Source organism: Mustela nivalis, assembly GCF_964662115.1.
Source record: "Mustela nivalis genome assembly, chromosome: 15".
In the NCBI taxonomy this organism is placed as follows: Eukaryota; Metazoa; Chordata; class Mammalia; order Carnivora; family Mustelidae; genus Mustela; species Mustela nivalis.
Window position 1 is genome coordinate 12,310,356 of NC_139034.1, and position 19,331 is coordinate 12,329,686.

Here is a 19,331-nt window from a genome sequence, read left to right on the forward strand (position 1 = left end):
GCAAAATTCGGTTGTCAAAAGTGGGGCAATGTGTGAAGTTAAGTATATTCACTTGTCCACTCACTCTACAAGCATTTATTTGCTGGGAGGTTTATATAATGGAAGTCCATATACTTGCTTAAAATAAGTGCACTAGAACTGCATGCATTAATAAGGATGTAGCTCAAAAGCTAAATGGTGAACGAAAAAAAGCAAGTCATAGAAGAATAGAGAATATAGGATTCCAATAATACCAAGTAGAATAATACATAAAATTAAAAAAATGTGTAGAAACACATAAAATTGTGTTAGACCCTTGCACCCTTTAAGCAAAAGAAGGAAATTACTGACTTAAAATTCATGTGATGTGTACCTCTCATAGGGAGGAAAGGGGTGTGATCAGAGAAAAGCACACAAGGGCTTCTAAGATACCGGAGAAGGTTTGGCTCTTAATTTGGTGGTGGATTCACAGGGACTGGTTTCCTTACTCACACGGTCTAAGCACTCTTTTGAATGTAAGATATAGTTACAATGATGAAAAGCAAAGCAAAGAGAAAGCAAAGGTGAGCATTTAGACTGAAGGGACACACAAGGTCTTAAGCAGTATAGATACAGATAAGTCCACATATGGACATAGTGGAGCCCGATGACAGAACATCACACGCACAGAGAGAATCTTCAAAACACTGAAAAGCACTTATCAGCAAGGAGAGATGCCAGCAGCTACGTGAGTGACATCTTCAAACTAGGCAGCCCGGGGACTCCCCAGCTGTCCGGCATCTACTTTGTAGCCCTCAGCCTGTGGTCTTTGCTGCCCTACCCCGCGGCAGAATCCATTCTCTTAAAAGTCAGCCGTGACGCAGACTGACTGAGGGATGTGTTTACAGCCAGTCACCTCTCCAGGAATGTTCTCTCAACAGGGAGATGTTTTCAGCTGGAAAAAAACGTCCCTGTTGTTGGGCAGTCTGTTTTGCTGGAAACAAAATTCCACATCCAACCCCCGGCCTGGAGACCTCCCTGAACTCAAGGGGCAGTGGTGCCACCTCTGACTGGGGCTTAGCCTGGGTCTGTTGTCTGACGACGCTGTGCCTTGGCACTGAGGACTCTCCCAGTCCCAGCCAGCCTGTGTCTGGGAAGAAGGAGGGTTCTCCCTGGGTACAAAGGCTCATGGAACCTCAGAGTTGAGAAGTCCCTTCTGAAGCATCTGGACGCAACCTTCTTGTGAGGTCGGGCCCACAAGCCTGGCAAGCCCTGCATTCAAATCCTGCCTATGACTCAATGGGGAGCATGGAGAGGGGCAGGTTCTTAAAGCCTTGGTTTCCTTCAGAGTCCAACAGAGACAGCATTTTGCCCTTCCTCATGGGCTTGTTAGGGGGATTGACTGTCATGATTCATGCTCTCAAAAGATACTCAGTAATCCTCAGCTTGACCTGCTCAGAGTAGCCCCCTGGGAGCACGTTGCCGTCGTGGGCTCTGGGCCTCTGCCCTACTGTGTCCCTTCAGCCTGCCAATCCAGACTCCCCTGACCCAGTCGTCCTTCCAGAAAGCCTTCCTGCCCGCCAGTATGGGATCCCACTACACTGGTGCTCACCTATCAGACCCAGGCCAGCCCTGGGGCACGACGTCCCCCAGAGCTAGTGTCCTGGACATGGACAGTCCTCCGTGTGGAGACTGGCAAGCTGGAGCCCGCTGTGCTGCCACCTGTTTTTAGAACAAATATTGGGATGCCTTGTGATGGGGCTCTTTCTCCCCAAACCAGGGAAATGAGCTGCCCCCAGTTCCATCACGCCTGTCCCACTCTTCCCCCACTGTGGAACCATTGGTACATAGCGTCTTAGGCCTCCTTGACTGCCAGAGCCCCAGAGCCTTTTCGTGGCTGGGGTTGAAAATGTTTGATGGAGGTCAGTTTGGTTTTTGATGGACCTGTTGGTGGGATGAAGCCTGGGCACTCCCTGCAAGCCAACACGAAGCCTGAGCCCCTGACCAGTAAGGCAGCGCACAGCCCACGGCAGCCCCTCCCCTAGTGCTCAGAGCTCCCCTTTCTCACTGAGTCCCACTCGCTGGTGTTTCTCTCTCTTCCTGCAGGGAGAGCCCCAAATGTCCTCTCTCTGAGGATCTATCTTGTGTGCCTTGTTAGCTCCATCTTCTGGCGGACAAGACAGGAGTTACTGACGACGACCTCTATTAGAGCGTCAGATCAAGGGGACTCCCCCTTACCCGACTTTGTGGGAGAGGAGGGGTGTCAGCAGGAAGCCCGGCCCCCTCTCTCACACAAGCTTAACTTGAGGGATACCAAGGTTGGAGTTGGCAGGGTCAGGGGGTCACAGCCAGAAGATCCTGAGGGTGTGGATGAGCTCTGTCCAGTGCCAAACGCCCTGGTTGAGGCTCTGTCCATCCTGCAGCTTCCATGAGCAGCCGACGTGCATTGTAAAGGCCTCTCTTGCTCACACAGTTCATGTGGCTCTTGCTGTTGCCACTAAAACTCCATCTGCATGAACACTTGTCTGTCACCCACTGACCGGCACTGTCCTTGGAGGTTCGTCCCTGAGAGGATGGGGTTCAGCCAGGAAGGACAGGGAGCAAGCCGAGAGGAGTGGCCTGGCCTGTGCACCTCTGCTGGCCTGGAGCAGGGTCTGGCTGCGCCAGTGAGAGTCTGGGTGATTGAGCCCGGGGGGGTTGGAGTGGCTGGAGCGAGTCACCAGACAGGGCATGGGTGAGGTGTGTTCCAGGACACGGGGCAGGGGAGCATCTGGGAGAGGACATATGAGGGCGCTGTGGGCAGCCTCCCCAATGCTCTATGGTCACTCCCAGGGCCCCGACGTCATCACTGCTGGCTTGTCCTCCTCATGATTTCAGGTCTCATCTATAGAATCCTGGATCCCTCCTTTCCAAAGCAATGCTTCTCCCTAATGCAGACAGCATAAAGGAGCCAGCAGCCAGTCCCCTAAAAATGTGGGTAAAGCGTGTTCCAGTGTTGATGTTTACAGGAATCATTCCTAAAGAAACATACATTTATGGCACAGACATGCTTATCGCTTACATTTTGAGAGTCAAATAACTGGAAATGAATTAGTTGTTCAACAGAGGAGTTTCCTGAATGCTGTCACTGAGAATGCCCAAGAGCGACAGTGTCTGTCCACTGTGGGGACATAAGGAAGAACAAGAGATAGCCCCGGAACCTTCCCCGCCCCACTCTGCCACATACATGTGCGCACATGTGCGCAACGCACAAACACACACACACACACTACACTTAGAGGGTAAGGCAGAGAAGAAGGATGCCGTGTATTATAGGGGATTATTAATTTTTTCATCTTTAAATCATTATTTACTAAATAAACATAGTCTGGATAAAGCCTAAAGAACTCTTTTATGACCTAACTTGTTAGCAAGAAATGAGAATATTGAAGATATAATTTTAATACTTGATAATATGCCCATTAGAATAGTTGAAACGTAGACTATCCAGAAAAATGAAAGCATGTAAAGGTGTCTCATGGACCCAGACATTTCTCTCATGGTTTCTGCTTTTCAAGGCATGCTTCTAAATGGGAAACCTAGCTCAGAATGAAAATAGTTCATTTGGGGGCTTCCCGTGATCTTTGTTCTTTCAGGAACGTTCCTATGTAATAAAATGTTATTTGTATAACAATGTTTGCAAAGAGGGGAATCACGCTTATATTCTGCAGACACACACAGAAGGCCATATTGTAGGATTCCAGGCAGAGGAAAATCCAAGTCGAGATGAAGTGGCGGAGACAGAGAGCAGAGCAGCGGTTGCAGGGACTGGGCGAGGGACAGAGCAGTGAGCGATGAGGAGCGTGGGTGTCTCTGTGATGGAAACGTCTTAGAACGACATGGTTGTGCAACACCCGGAATGGACCTAATGAGACCTCCATATCCCACTGCAAAGGATGCGATTAAAATTTTATGCAAACTCAAATTCTACTATCTTTAATTAAATCTAGTATGTAGTTATATACATATACACAAAAGAGAAGAAATACAAAAAAAGCAACGAGGGGGATGGGAAAGACATGCTTTGCTTTCTGGTTGTAGCAAGCACGAGGTACTCCTCGGGAGCGGAGCCTGCTTGCTCCAGGGAGGCAGGTGGCGGCAGCTCATGGGCAGGACCCTGCTGGTCATCCAGGAAAGTCAAAAGGTCTGGTGGTTCTTCCGTGGCAGAGAAGTGAACGAGGGCCCTGACGACCATCTGCCCTGGCCCCAATGGGTCAGGGGGGGTCACTGGTCTTCCTAACCCATAGTGAGCAGCCATAGCAGGGATGGCGGGGGCCAGCTCAGGCCCCAGAGGATCAGCGGGTGCCAGAGTGGCTGGTGGAACAACTTCCCGAGACACATCCTGATCTGGCTCTGGGGCCGGTGCTGTAGCTCCAAGAAGAGAAAGCATCATCAGCTTGGTTGACTTCCCTCTCACCTTTCCCTTTCCCCACCACTCAGCGTGGCCTGCGTTCAAGACCCAGCCCCTGGAAGGTGTCCCCAGCGGAAGCCCATGGGGACAGGGATCTGAGACGACTCACTCCTCTCGGCCCAACTACAATCTACGGAGGCTTCCTCAGGGTGGCCCACCCTGCCTCCTCCTCTGGCCCACATCAGTCAACCCCAGTCCTCCTCACCCCCAGCCTCTGGCTCTGTGGTCTCAGTGCTCTGCCTTTCTGGCAGCAGAAGCTGGGCACAGTGCTGCAGGTCCGAGCCAGGCACATTGACCTGCAGGTAGGCCAGTACAGCATGCAAGTTGGGAAACTCTGGAGGCTGCACAAAATCCCCTGGATACCTTTCCACCCACATATCCAGGATGGCATAGACAGCCCTGGGGACAAACATGGAGGCAGAAAAGTCAGAGGACAGGGTATGCATCCAAACCAATATCTCAGGGAACCCCTGTAGGAACCTGGGCCCCTGGGCTTCCAGCTCCTGTCCGAGACCAGTCGGACTCCTTGTCCACCTGCGACCTGGCAGCCCTGCCTGAGACAGGCCTGTTCCCAGATGGTGGGCTGGCCAAAAGCCTCTGGGAGTGGGAGTCCTTGATCAATGGGGGGAGCCTTGCTGGAACCCAGAGCCCGTCTCTGCTGCTTGGGCCAGCTGCAGTTGCACCAGGGGAAGTGCACCTGAGGATCAGGGCAAGAGCTCCTCCCCTAGAAGGCCATCAGGAACAGCTCACCACTCTCAAGTTCACTGATCAGAGAGGGCTGCAAAGCTACAGAGCTCAGGGATATCACTAGGTAGCATTCTTTGTATTTTTATTTTATAGCCTTTTGTTTATTTTTTTCATGTTTTTTCTTACTTTCATCTTCTTTTAAATAATTCTTATTAGAAAGAGAGTGTGTGTGGGGGGGTGTGGTTGGGCAGAGGCAGAGAATCTTCAAGCAGACCCCCTGCTGAGCACAGAGTCCAACTCAGGGCAGGATCCCAGGACTCAAAAGATCAAGACCTGAGCTGAAACTCAACAACTGAGCCACCCAAGCTCCCCTCCAAGAGTAGCCTTAAATGAGAAAAAATTAAAATAAGATCAATCCTAAATATGCATGAATTTTAAAAAAGAGTAGGAGAAGGAAGAGAAAGAAGAAAGCCAAGAGCAGCGAGAGAGTAGTCAAGGAATAATATGAATTTTACTAAAGTGTGGCATGAGACAAAACTAGAAAGAAAGAAAGAAAGTACTTTATTAGTAGTATCTCTGCGGTATGACCAAATGTGCTTTGTTTTTATAATACATACTTGAAAAAATGTATTCCTATTATTTAAAGCTTGCATGAATTATTTCAATTTTATTTTTAATATTTAAAGAAAGGGTGTTATATAATTTACTTTCTCAAATGTCTTAGGACTTCTGGCAGGAATCCTCCTCAACCACGCTGAATCGCCAAAGGTCTTGGAGGTGATCCTTGACTGTGTTCTCGAACATGAACCAGTAATAGTAGACATTCCTGCATTGTGTTTGTTTCTTTTATTGTCCTTGCCACAGTGATAAGTACTTATTAATTTTGCTATGTACATATTAAGTGTCTCTTTCTGTCTCACTTATCAACTCCAAAAGGGCAGTCACCTTTTCTGTTTTATTCACCAATATAAAATCAATTGCCTAGCACAATGACACATGAGGTAGGAACTCAATAAATACCTTTGAATGAATAAATATATAAACCAAGAAAGTGAAATCGTATCACAGAGTTTGGAAGTGTAATCGAAGTGTAATCGAAAATGTATAAATGCAAATAAAAATTGATTCATTGGAGCAAATGGTTGCCAATTTGTCATCACAAAATGGGCCATTAGTGTCCAGATTGTTTTTTTTTTTTTTTTTTTACTGCTTTCTCATTACTATTTTTCACTAAGATTTGCTATTCCCAAAACATAGCCATATCATCTGGGAAAAGAATAAACAGTTGTTTCTGATGTAGTGTAAACTTGTGAACCAGCACAAAGGCGAGGCAATTGATGCCCCCAGAGCACACGATGTCAGGAGACACTCATGCCTAGGTTTGCGCAAGCCTCAGCCATGAACCTTCATGACCCTGCAAGCGAGTGCCTCCTTAAATTTTGTACCCTAGGGGCCTCCCTTGTCCCATTCTGGCATCTCTGTTAGTTTATTATTTGTTCTTTCTATAAACTTATCCTTGGAAGAGAAAAGAGTGCATGTCCAGGCTATGTCAGCTTGCCAACAGCAGGTTCATGAATGTCCTTCTTTTCATACACAGATTTCTTTCCCATCTCTTGACTGCCTGCCAGACCCACATAACAAAACCTCCAGGTTGGTTAGGACGATCTCTTTCCTTTCCTCCAGTCCCATACTGCTAATTGGGACCAAGCTGACTGGCTGCACTAAACATTTTTGTTATCCAACCTTAGCTGGTGTGTAATGAGACTTGTTACTCTGCTCTTCTTCATCACTCTGTGCAGGCCAGAGTTTACCAATGAGGTGCTGGGTCTCAGTGCATAGACCCCTTTCTTTGCCTTCAACATACTTTATGTTAACTACTTCCCAACATTTAAAATTGCCCATTTTACATGAAAATCCAGATGTACAAAATCTCAAAAATGGAAAAAAACATATTTTTCAAAAAGATTTTCTTTTATTAATTTTAGAGAAAGAGAGAGAGGATGTGCACGTGCATGAGTTGGAGGAGGGGCAGAGGCAGAGGGAGAGGAACATACACCTAAACAGACCCCATGCTAAGCAGGGAACCCTACATAAGCCTTACTCTCACCACCCAATCATGACCTGAGCCAAAACCAAGAGTTGGGTGCTTAATCAACAGAACTGCCCAGGTGCCCCATACAACACATTAAAAAAAAAAAAGAAAAAGAAATAAAAAAAAAAAGAAAATCTGACAAGATTTTTCTCAGTGTCTGTTAGGAAAAAGATTACCATGCCCCTCACAAATTAGAGAACTGGTTTAACATACATCTCCTAGAGACTTTCTTAACTTGGTTTGCTGACCTTCTTCGGGATGGGTTCTAGCAATTTGCTTCCATACAGCCTCTTTCCTTGCTGAATATGCATCAGCAAATGCCTTCCGTGTACATTAACACTATTCCCAAAATACTTTCTCTCCATCTATACACAGGATATGGACTGTATATCTGACTTTGTTTGGACGGATCGGGCCATGGAACTAGTTCTAGCAATGAGTGATGAGTAGAAATTTTATGTTTCTTATGGCTGAGCATTTAATTGTTAGTGCGAGCCTTTAGAGATCTCATTTTCCCTCTTTAGTGACAGGGAACATGGAAGGTAAGAGAAGCTTTCCAGCCTGTGTTCCTCAGTGGCTTTAATGAACAGAATTCCCTGTCATTTTGCAATGGACATGTAGTAAGACCAAGAAATAAACTTTTGGGGACACTTGGGTGGCTCAGTTGGTTAAGCCACTGCCTTCAGCTCAAGTCATGATTCCAGGGTCCTGGGATTGAGTTCTGCACTGGGCTCCTTGCTCAGTGGGGAGCCTGCTTCTCCCTCTGCCTGCTATTCCCCCTACTTGTGTTTTCTTTCTCTCTTTCTGACAAATAAATAAAATATTTAAAAAAAGAAAGAAAGGAGGAAAGAAACTTTTGTTGGAACTGTTTGTTGTCACCACAAAACCTAGTCTATCTTGACTGATAGGATGCTCTTGGTCACATTTATAGTTTTGTTTCTCCTTTCAGATTTAATCAAGCCCAATGTTTTAAGAAAATCAAAGGCAATTATGTCACAGATTGCCTTCTCAGAGTTCTAAGATCAGAGCAACAGAGAGAAAAAATAGCACTTGATGCGGCTATGTGGTTTGAGAAAAGAATTTATAAAATTGACTTTCTATTCCAGAATGTTCTTTGCAATAATCATTGTTTTTCCTTTCGTAGAATATTAGGCAATTCTGTTAAACATGAAAATACACTCAGAGGTTTTTGTTTGTATTGTGTAAGTGATTTTCAGTATCATTATTAGGATTTTATAGAAATATTTTTGTAATATGTGTTGTTCCTATATTTCTTCATGGAATTTTATTAAAATCCAGTTTTTCCCAAAGAAACACATTTCTATTTAATGATGCAAATCAATGGAAAAATAAGATGTGACACTCCAAAATTCACTTTACACGTCATTGTTAAAGGCATATATCTATTCCAAATGAGGAGATGCAATTCTAGTTCACATAGCCTCAGAAGTAATTAGATACTACTACTAGTATTAATAATGCTACAACTATTCACGGGCGAAGATCAACAAACCCAGTCACACCTAGTTGAGGTGCTTTGGAATCAGAGGCAGAAGACGTAGCAAGATTACGTGGGTCCCTGTTCTCTCTGCATCCTTCAGAGGAAGGCCTGCTGGACAGGGGGCCAAGAATGGACTTGACCATAGGGTTGGGTTCCTTCATAGAGGTTGGATTCCAGTGCCATGGGAGGGAACATGGACAGCAGCCTTTCTCAAGGTCTCCAGTGCCAAGCAGAGCAAGCTTGGGTGCCAGATATTCAGAGGACTGCTGGTTCCTGAGGAACTTGGGGGCCCCAGTACAACTGAAAATTGACAGTGGGTGCAGCTTAACCCATTGGGAGAGGTGTAGCCACGCAAGGACACTCATGCAACAACCTGACTGCCCATCCCCACACTGCCATGTCGTAGGCACCCATCACAGGCTAGCCAAAAATCTAGGTGCTTTATACTTGCTAGCTCTTACCTTCACTATCACCCTTTAAGATGGATATAATTATTTCTAATTTTACAGATGAGGAGAATGAGGCTCCAGGGAAGTTAGGTTACTTATCTAAAGTTAGCTGACTTGTAAATGGCAGAATCAGGATTTAAACCAGGTTGTGCTCTTTTCCTCTGTGTTTACTTATATGATATGATATTACCTGATATGATATTAAATAAATACAATAGGAAAATGGCTACTGAAAATACAATTCACAGTATTTTAAAGATACATAACTTTTTAAATAATCACGATATTGATCAAACTACATCTTCAAAATGGACCCTCCCTTCCTCTAGCCAAGACACCAACAATGATGACACCTCTATTGCTTTTTGCTAAAGAGTGGCACTTGAAACATTGGAGAGAACCTGGTGCTTGCCAGAAGTCAAGGCCTTGCACCAGTTCTGAAAAGATCTAAAAAAATTTGAGAATGTGGAGTTGGTGGTTGTGGTGGTCGTGTGTGTGTGTGTGTTTATGTGTGTGTGTGTTGTAAGGAGGGATTGCCAGAATTGGGATTACAGTGAATAGTGAATGGTCTTGACTACTTTGGGGCCTGAGATAACTCCAAATCCAAGGGTTCCCTCAGAAAATCCAGGGCCATTCAGATGGCCTTAAATATTTTGAAATGAGGGAGAGTACCCAAGACAAAGAGAGAAATCACTGGAAGCTCCTGTACTGACTTGTCAGGTCTTCTAAGACACTTGCAGCCAGTAACTACCCATAGTGAATTCTGAACTCCCTCAGAATTCAGGGATGCAAGCTGAGGTTTAGTGACCTCTAAGAGCTGAGGCTCCAGCCAGGTGGGACATCTCCCCCACCCACCACAGGCAACTGTGTTCTTTAGAAAAGAGCAAGGGGCAGGAGCTCCAGACACCTGTTAACCACAGCCTGTTCTTCTCACGCCTCAGAACTCTATACATAAGGAAAATAAACTGGGTCATCGCTGCTGGTGTAGGGACTTTGTGTCAGGTTTTAAGGGGAAAAGATGGGCTTTAATGTAGCAGGATGATCTGTCATCATTTTCTGGAAGCTGATTGTAAGCCCGAAACCAGAACATTGCTGATTTTGGAATCTCCTCAGAGGATAACAGAAAGCTGACAAAGGTTAGCTTTCAGCTTTACTTTGGGTAAATGGTCCAACATGCTGTGGCCTACATTCCTCAGCTATAAAATAAGAATATACGACGACTTGTTTGAAACTGGGCCACAATAACATATTGAAAGGTGCCATATAAACACGGAGCTGTAGAATCATGGACTCTTAGAAGGCCGACAAGAGCATTTAGTTCACCCTCCATTTACAGATAAGCACATGCTTATGTGGTCCAAGCAGAGGAGGGGCTATTCTCATTTTATAGTGCTTCCAAGAAGAATTCACACTGCTGTTAGTCTATTTTGATAGTCCACAGCTTAAGAAATGCCTCCCGATGCTGTCTTAATTTCCACAGATTGCATCCCTTGAACGACCACTTCTAGAGTCCTTGGGCATCCCTGGTACCCTTGTTGGACTCACTGTGCTGAGTTGGGATATCCCTCTTGTTGCTGCCCCAGGTAGGGGCCATGCCTCTGAGGCAGGAGGTCAACATCTCTGGAGAGGAGAGGTAATCCCAAGATCTTCAGCAGGAAAGAAGAACATGGAGGGTGGGGAGACAGCTCTGGCTCTCGGGGCCACAATCCCTCAGGAATAGACCTCGAAGCCTCTACAGATACTTAAAGGACTCCCAGAAGGTAAGGGTTATCCAAAGGTCTCTCCCATGGGGGCAGTCCAGGAGCTAGGTCAAGAGGTGTCCATGCGAAGGACCTCAGGACAAACAGGTGATGGCTATATGTCATAAACCAGACTATCAGTGTATATTGCTAAGTGTGCTTTATTGTCCCAAGACTTTACTCCAGATCCCCCGGGGCAAGAATTGTCTTTTCTCTTCTCCTAGAAGGGAGATTTGTGGAAATGTTGGGCTGCACTGTATCATAGCATTTCTTCTGTGAGAATATTGGCTGTTTTCTCCATGGATCATGCCGGCGCAGATGCCTCCTTGTCCTTCTCTAAGCTCTTCATTCACTCAACAAGCATTTCATGAGCACTTACAATGGCCTAAGTGTTGAGAATCTAGCTGTGAGCACAATACACCTGGCATCTGTCCTCTGGTACAGTGGACAGAGATCAGACTCCCCCGCTCCTGAGACTGGGATCCTACTATCTCTTCACTGCCCCTCCTCACATTCCACTCCACCCTCCGACTGGGACACTAGCTTACTGACCAGGGTAAAGTATCCTCTCCCTGGAGATTTCCTGTTGCCTACACCAGGACCTTCTCATTGTATGTGCTCTCTTCGTATCTCTGAATGCTGGGGGACTCCCAGGAAGACAACCCTGCACTTGCTAGGTGATGTTCGGAAAGTACATGGTTCATTCAGCAAGTACCAGACTGTTAGCCAGCTGTGTGGATGCTGGGCTGCTTCTGGACCAGGAATTAATTGCCCCCGTCAAGACTGGCCGGTTTCAAGACAGTCCTAATTGACGAGGGAAGCTCACTTGGCTGCTATGAAACTAGCCAGATGCCCACTGCCGTGCCCTCAACAATAAGTCACGTTCAATTCCAACTCGCCAGATGCCCACTGCCATGCGCTCAACAATGAGTCATGGTCAAACCCCGGATGTTAATGAAATCACAAATCTGGATGACGCTCTTGACACCTTGAACGTGAATGCTAAGATAAAGGGCCTTGGTAATAGGACTGGCCTTTCTGGAACACCACTAAGCCCTCACCAGTCAGGTTCCAGCTGCCAAAACAGGGACCTCATAACCGGCTTGCTGTCACTCCAACCCCAGAGCTTAGCATCATCTGGCAGGGGCGGCATGAGAGTTAAACAGATGACATGGGATAAAACAAGGCAGGATACTTCAGAGGCAGATAATTTACAGGTTACCTGTGCACGTTTTGCCTTTTGACTTCTCCCTCTTCCCCCCTGCCCCGACTTTGCCACTGCTGCCAGGCTGGTTTCCTAGAAGGGAGCAAGAAAACAATTTTATTTTCTAGGAGCGCCCCTGGTAAGTGTTTAGAAAAAGTTCAAAGTTAAAACTTGCCTAAATGAGGTTTTGAAACAACCTCTTGAATGATAATGACCCATATTTTCCTGGTTGAATTCCTCGAAAGCCCTCTGCCTGTGTGAATACAGCCCTGGACAGGTGGGAGTGGAGGGCAGGCAGAGGCTTTAGGAACTCCCGCTCCATTCGAGTATCCTATGATGTATGGTGGGTGTATTCCCAGAAACCGCCCCCCGCCGCCTCCCGCAAATGTTGTGATACAGTTATCTCACGGAAGAGAAAAGGTACCAGGGAAATCAAGCTACCTGACTAGGAAAGCTGGTGGTTTTCTTTCCTCTGATCTGTTTCTTAGGAAAAAAAATTCTTAAAAAAAAAAAAAATCCCAGAACATCCAGTATAATAAGCCTGATTAACTATAGTATTACACGCTCACTAACTAGCCTCAGGCAAAGTAGCAGCCTTGAGCCCGAGACTTTCTCTCAGAACCTCTCCAGTCCCAGCATCTGTTGTGCTTGCTGTCACCTCCAGGGTCACTTCAGCATTTCACCTCCTCAGGTTCTGAACCAGTCCCTCCCACGCGGAGCTCGACGCAGCTGCTCCAGTGCAAGCCAGGGCACGAGGAGCATTATTTCAGATGGAACAAGTGTCTGACAGAAAGCTTACACAACTGCAGCCGGTCCTGGACAATCTACCTGATCGTTTCACCCCCAGCCAGGTGGGTGTTCCAGAAGCAGGTGGCGCTTTACAAGAGAACAGCGCGATGGCATGAAATTGCATCTCCTGATTCGATTCCCCCCTAAGCATCGCTTGCTCATCCCACCAGTGACGGTGGACAGACCCGGTGGTGCCTCCCACCCCACTTTCAGCTTAGTCACCCCAAGTGATTTATATATGCGAGACCACCCTTGTCTCCAGATAAAATAAGGAAGGGAATCGGATGGGTGTTGCGGTGTCCTCTGCTCGCTGCCACACCCCTTCCTGTTCCTTTTCCCTTCAGTCTAATGAATTGTTTGTCTTTCTTTTCCTCCCACTCAAAAATGCTCATGCTTATGTGTGGGGTTTTTTGTTTTGTTTTTGTTGTTGTTGTTGTTGTTTTTATAGTTTCCAATAGAAACCATACTCATTTTCCAGGACATTTCTCCAAATTTTTTTTGCACTAAGGCCTGACTTTTTAATAGAGTCAGAAGTGGTTCTCATTTTAAAAACAGAGGTTTCTGGTTTCATGGGCATTCAAAGATAAATTCTTCACTAGATCTTAATGAGATTCTGAATCATAGTTTTAATTTTGCTTGTTTAACCACTTGTGTTGTTTTGTTACTGCTCTAAGAGTTTTTACATACGTCCAAAGGAGGGTAACCAGAAACAGTCCATGTAAGAGACAGTTCATGTAGGAGACAGAGTAAGTCAAGCAGAGACTATCTGAACCAAACAGCAAAAAACACTGAAGAGCCAGTCAAAAGTGTGGCTCTAGGGGTGTGTGGGTGACTCAGTTGGCTAAGCAACCCACTCTTGATTTCCACTCAGGTCCTGATCTCAGGGTCTTGGGATTGGTCTCAGGCTCTGTGGGGAGTAGGCTTGGGATTCTCTCTCTACCTCTTCCTCTGCCCCTCCCCCTGCTCACAACAAACAAACAAACAGTAAATAAAGGTTTTTTTTAAGTGTGGCTACAACAAATTATTAAAATTTTTAAAAAACTCAATTAGGTAACCTGAACTCTCTGTTGTAGGTATATCGGTCATGGATATGAAAATGTGCTTAAAATGCATAGAAAGGGAGCCTGGGTAATTGCTCAGGAGTAACTGACACCAGTAAGAGATTGGGAGCCAGTGTGGGGGCAGGAACTAAAAGGCAGTCATGGTCCTCTAAAAAATAAAAATAAAAATACCACATGGTCCAGTAATTGCACTACAGGGTATTTACCCCCAAAAGACAAAAATACTAGTTCAAATACATGTACGCCCCCCTATGCTTATGACAGCATTATTTACAATAGCCACAATGTGGGAGCAACCTAAATGTCCACTGATAGATGAATGGATAAACAAGAAGTCATACATTAAGTGGTATATATCAGCCATTTAAAAAATGAAATCTTGCCATTTACAACAACAGTGACGGACTGAGAGGGCATTATGCTAAGTGAAATAAGTCAGACAGAGAACGAGAAATACCATACGATTTTATTTATGTATAGCATCTAAAAATCAAAACAAGTGAACAAACTAAAAAAGCAGGAAGAGACCCATAAATATAGAGAATAAACTGATGGTTGTCTCCACGGTGGCGGTGTGGGGGGTGGGAGGGAGGGCAAAATCATTGAAGGGGAGTGGGAGATACAGGCTTCTAGTTATGGTGGGAGTAAGTCACGAGGACGAAAGGTACAACGTAGGGAATGGAGTCAACAATACTGTCATAGTGTTGAATGGGGACAGATGGGACCTCTGCCTGTGGTGAGCATGGTGTAATGTCCATTGAATCCCTATGTTGAACTAACATAACATTCTGTGTCAACTATACATCAGTAAAAAAGACGAAGAGGAAATGAAAAGGAGGGCACCTGCACACAGAGGCAGGCAGAGAGGGAGGACCAGGGGAAGACACAGAAAAAGCCTTCTAGAAGCCAGGAATAGCTGAGGTCACTGAAGTCAGGAGAGAAACAAGGAGGAGATTCTCCTCCACAGCCCTCAGAAGGAACCAATCCAGCCATCCCCTTGATCACAGACTTACAGCTACCAAAGTGGGAAGACTTCTGTTGTTTAAGCTGGAAGAAAATAAGGTGGCGGGGAAGTGAGTGAGATTTGACTTGGATTACTGCTATGTCACTGGATCTGTCATAAGAAAAATTGTGATACTCATGTAATCTACGTGCGTACACATGCTGACACACATCGGCAAACATGGATACATATGTGTATAAAAGAGAACAGTAACCTTAAACTTTATTATACTTCTGCAAAAGTCCTATAGTAGTATAATCACCCCTAGAGGCTGAAAATTCTTATTATGCTGAAGCTTGTGGGCTTCAGAAGGCTTTGTCTTTCCTTATTGCAATGGTTCTCAGCCTTGGATGCTCGCTAGAATCAATGGGGACATTCAAATCTCGATGCCAACGCCATATCCTAGACTAATGAAGTCAGAATCTCTGCAAGGGAAACTGGTTCCAGCTTTTTTTAAAGCTCCCCAGGTGATTTAAATATGTGACCAAAGTTGAGAACAAGTTTTACTCTGTAACCCCTCAAAGGGAGGGTCTATGTCTGCTTTGTCTTTATGTCCTCACAGCACCTCAGTTAGTGACTTACATCAATATAATGAGGAGATCCGGAGCCTCCAATATTCTCAGAGGGAGAAAAAAAGTCCTAATAACCAGAAGTTAGTAATGTGTTAGGACTAACGCACGCAGATTAATAAGTCCTAACACCGTTTCTCCCTCTGTCCCTCCCTCCCCACTTGTCCTCTCTCTTGCTCTTGCCCTCTCTTGCAAAAACAAACAAACAAACAAACAAATAAATAAAAATATGCAGTAGAATATTACTGATTTACACCAGTATGGATGAAACTGGAGGAAATTGTGCTCAGTGAAATAAGTCAAACAGAGAAAGACAATTATCATATAGTTTCACTTATTTGTGGAACATAAGGAATAGCATGGAGGACATTAGGAGAAGGAAGGGAAAAATGAAAAGGGGGAAATCAGAGGGAAGATGAACTAGGAGAGATTATGGGATCTGAGAAACAAACCAAGGGTTTTAGAGGGGAGGGGGTGGGGGGATGGGTTGGCCCGGTGATGGGTATTAAGGAGGGCACGGATTGCAAGGAGCACTGGATGTTATACGCAAACAATGAATCATGGAACATTGCATCAGAAACCCATGACATACTGTATGGTGACTAACATAACATAATAAAAGAAATTATAACAGCAAACAAACAGATAAGTAAAAGCTTAAAATAAAGCAAAAAACCTTAAGTGTCTGCCTTCAGCTCAGGTCATGATCTCAGGGTCCTAAGATCAAGACACGTATCGGGCTCCCTGCTGAACGGGGAGTCTGCTTCTCCCTCTGCCCCTCCCCCCAACTTATGTGCTCTCTCACTCTCGCTCTCTCTTGCAAAAATAAATAAATAAAATTATGAGTTCCAACAGACAGCATCATGCCCTTTTGATGCCTTCAGGATCTGCGTCTTTTCACACACACACACACACACACACACACACACACACATCTGTACACACACAGTCCTTTGCTGGGTATCTCCTCAGAGCCTGAGAATTTGGTGGTGGTGGGGTGCGTATTCTTTGGTCAGGTGATAACCCAATAGAGCAAGGTGAAAGCCGCCAACCAGCTGTGTCTCTCACTGATGTCAAAGAAAAGATTGTAAATGGATTTCTAAGTCACTGTTGAGCAGAAGGTCTCTTTGGAAGGACCCCTCACCTTCCTCACGACTGCTTCCCAAAACGGATTACATTACTCCTGAGACATTGCCCAATCTTATTTGGGACAGTGAGTTCCTCGGGACATAGCAATAAGTCCTTCTGAAAAGAGAATTTGTAAATTTGAAGTTCTTCAGATATATTTTGGGTTTTTTCTTGAAAATGGTGCCAAAGGTTTCCTCTACTCCTGGCACAGCTGGTGTTGATGGTTGTGGTGGCTTCGTCTAAAATTTTGTGCTTTAAATGTTATGATCCTTGGGCGTATCAAACCTGTTATAAAGTTCATACTGGGGGCAGAGGGTCCATATTAATTAAGCAGTTGGGATTACCCACATTTGATATGGTCCTCTGAACAGCTCAGGTGGTTATATTAACTGCTTAGCTGTTGATGTCTTGAAGACAAGATTTCAGCGGCAGAATTTCTGGTGTTTGAGTAGATTATAATTCCATTAGAAATACCCCTGTAATATATTAGTAAGGTACTTTTAAAAATAATCTATATAGCATTCTACTTTGTGTCTTTCTTTAATTGGTATAAAATCAATGAGGCATTATTTCAGTTCAAATATCTTGGTGTGTTATTTTTTTTTTTTAATCCCATTAAGCCATAGCTTCACAACAGATTTTGTGAAATCCTATTACTCACATAACCTCTAAAGTCAATGTTCCTATGTATTTTAAAAATCAAGAAACTCCTAATTATTTGAAAGAGTGTCTGCATTTTACATCACTTAGGGGCATGTATGTTTTATGAGTTTATAATTCCAAACATAGAATAAATAATTCTATTAAATCCCAGTATTTTGGAGAAAAACAACATTAATCAGCTCTATAAATTATGGCATGATAAGTCAGATTGTTCCCTCTGTAACAGTGTAAAAGTTGCAAACTTTTCATCAAGACAGGAACATAGAGAGAGAAATTCAGATGGGGGAAAACTATGACCTCTTTGCATTGTCTCTTTTCAGGATGACATTTCAGAGCCCATCTCTGCTGGGCTGGTGTCTGCCCACCTGGCCACACAGTCGGGTTTGTTTTTGTCAGCTCTAGCCCAGATCTGCGTCATGCAATGCACACATTTCCTACTTCATTTATCATTCGCTATGTCATTCATGGTCAGAGTGGTCTCTCTCACAGTGATGGCTTATGGAAGTTGTGCTATGCCTCGCCTTCCTTTCCCTCCTGGTTCTCTCCTTTGAAGTCCAGCCCACTGGCCCCTCCCTCCCTCCACTGCTTGCTTTCTCTGGCTTCAGAAATCCTGGGACAGACTGAATGGGAATTTGCACCAGAGTCCCAGGATAGGAGAAGCACCTGTGCCCAAGGATAGGTTAGGTTAGCACCACGGTCACCAACGTACACCTGGGTTGCCTCCTTAACTGCTTAGTCTCTAGCGTGCTTCCTTCAATAAAGACACCATTCAACAAACACTGGAAAAGTACATGAAGGAAGAATAAGCCAGCAGCGAATTGTGACTTTGTGTTCATGGGCACAATTAAGAGTGTCTGAACAGCCCCAATTCTCTGTTGGCTCTGAAAGTTCAGGCAGCTCCTCTTCCTGTGGCCTTACTTCTCCAGGGGACTGAAAAGACCCAAGGTAGGGATCAGTCCCTCCCCCTGGGACAGAAATTTCACATATGGTACCTCTGTTCATTCTCAACATGACTCTCCCTTCAGAGAAAAGAACCAAGGCTCAAAGGGGTTCAATCCACCCAGCAAGCAAGTGGCAGAGCCAGGACTCAGCCCAGAGCCGCCTGGTTCCAAAGTCCATGTCCCTCCCTCCCACCACCCACGTCACTAGAGAGGGAAATGCAGTGTGTCTGTGCCAGCCTCGTACCTACACATTACGTGACAGTTGGGATGATAAGGAGCCCGACAATGACTGACCAGTACCATTACAACACTTTGCATTGTCGTCTTGGATGCTTTTATTACATATCCAAAAAGACAATTCATCAGGCAAAATTGTATTTGTTCAGTATTTCACTTTCAGTTCTGGCTTGTTTCCTTCCTTCCTGCCTTTACTTGTGTCCTTCTCGCCTTCCTTCCTTCCCTCCCTCCCGCCCTCCCTGCCTCCTTCCTTCGTTCCTTCCCGCACCATCACATTGTCCCGGACTGTAACTAAGGGTAAAGCAATTAGGCTTTACTCTGCCTGTTTAGGAGATGCAGTCCCTGGTTCCTTACAGAGAAGTCTCCTTCAAGACAACTGGGTGGCTCAGTCAGTTATGTGTCTGTGTTCAACTCAGGTCATGATCCCAGGGTCCTGGGATGGAGCCTCACATCAGGTTCCCTATTCAGTGGGGAGCCTGCTTCCTCCTCTCCCTCTACTGCTCCCATGTTTATGTTCTCTCTCTCTCTCTCTCTCTCTGTCAAATAAATAAATTCCTTTTTTTTTAAAAAAAAGTCTTCTTTACCAAAGAATGACAGCTTCCAAAGATAGAAGAAATGGTAGAATTAGGAAGTCACCATTTTGCAACTCCCCATGGAAAAACTGATTCAGGTAAGAGCCATCAATGAATGCTACAAGCATTGGGTAGAAGATTGTGGGGAGTAGGATCTTTGGACATTACCAAAGTATCACCCCACTGGTGACTTGCCAATTTTAAGAGAACAATATACTATCGCAAAGGCCAGTACTGGTGGCTGACAACTCAACCAAGGAAGAAAACTCAGTAGTATGCACACCCTGG

At 45.1% G+C, this 19,331-nt stretch overlaps 1 protein-coding gene across 1 annotated transcript in view; it reads left to right on the forward strand.

Annotated features, from left to right (window-relative positions):
- Positions 1 to 4,070: 4,070 nt before the first annotated feature.
- LOC309848902 (uncharacterized protein) overlaps positions 4,071 to 19,331 on the forward strand; it is a gene marked incomplete at its 3' end in the record, with an annotated part of 34,635 nt that continues 19,374 nt past the window's right edge. Inside the window, exon 1 of the mRNA XM_082700939.1 lies at positions 4,071 to 4,141. The remainder of the gene's footprint in view (positions 4,142 to 19,331) is intronic.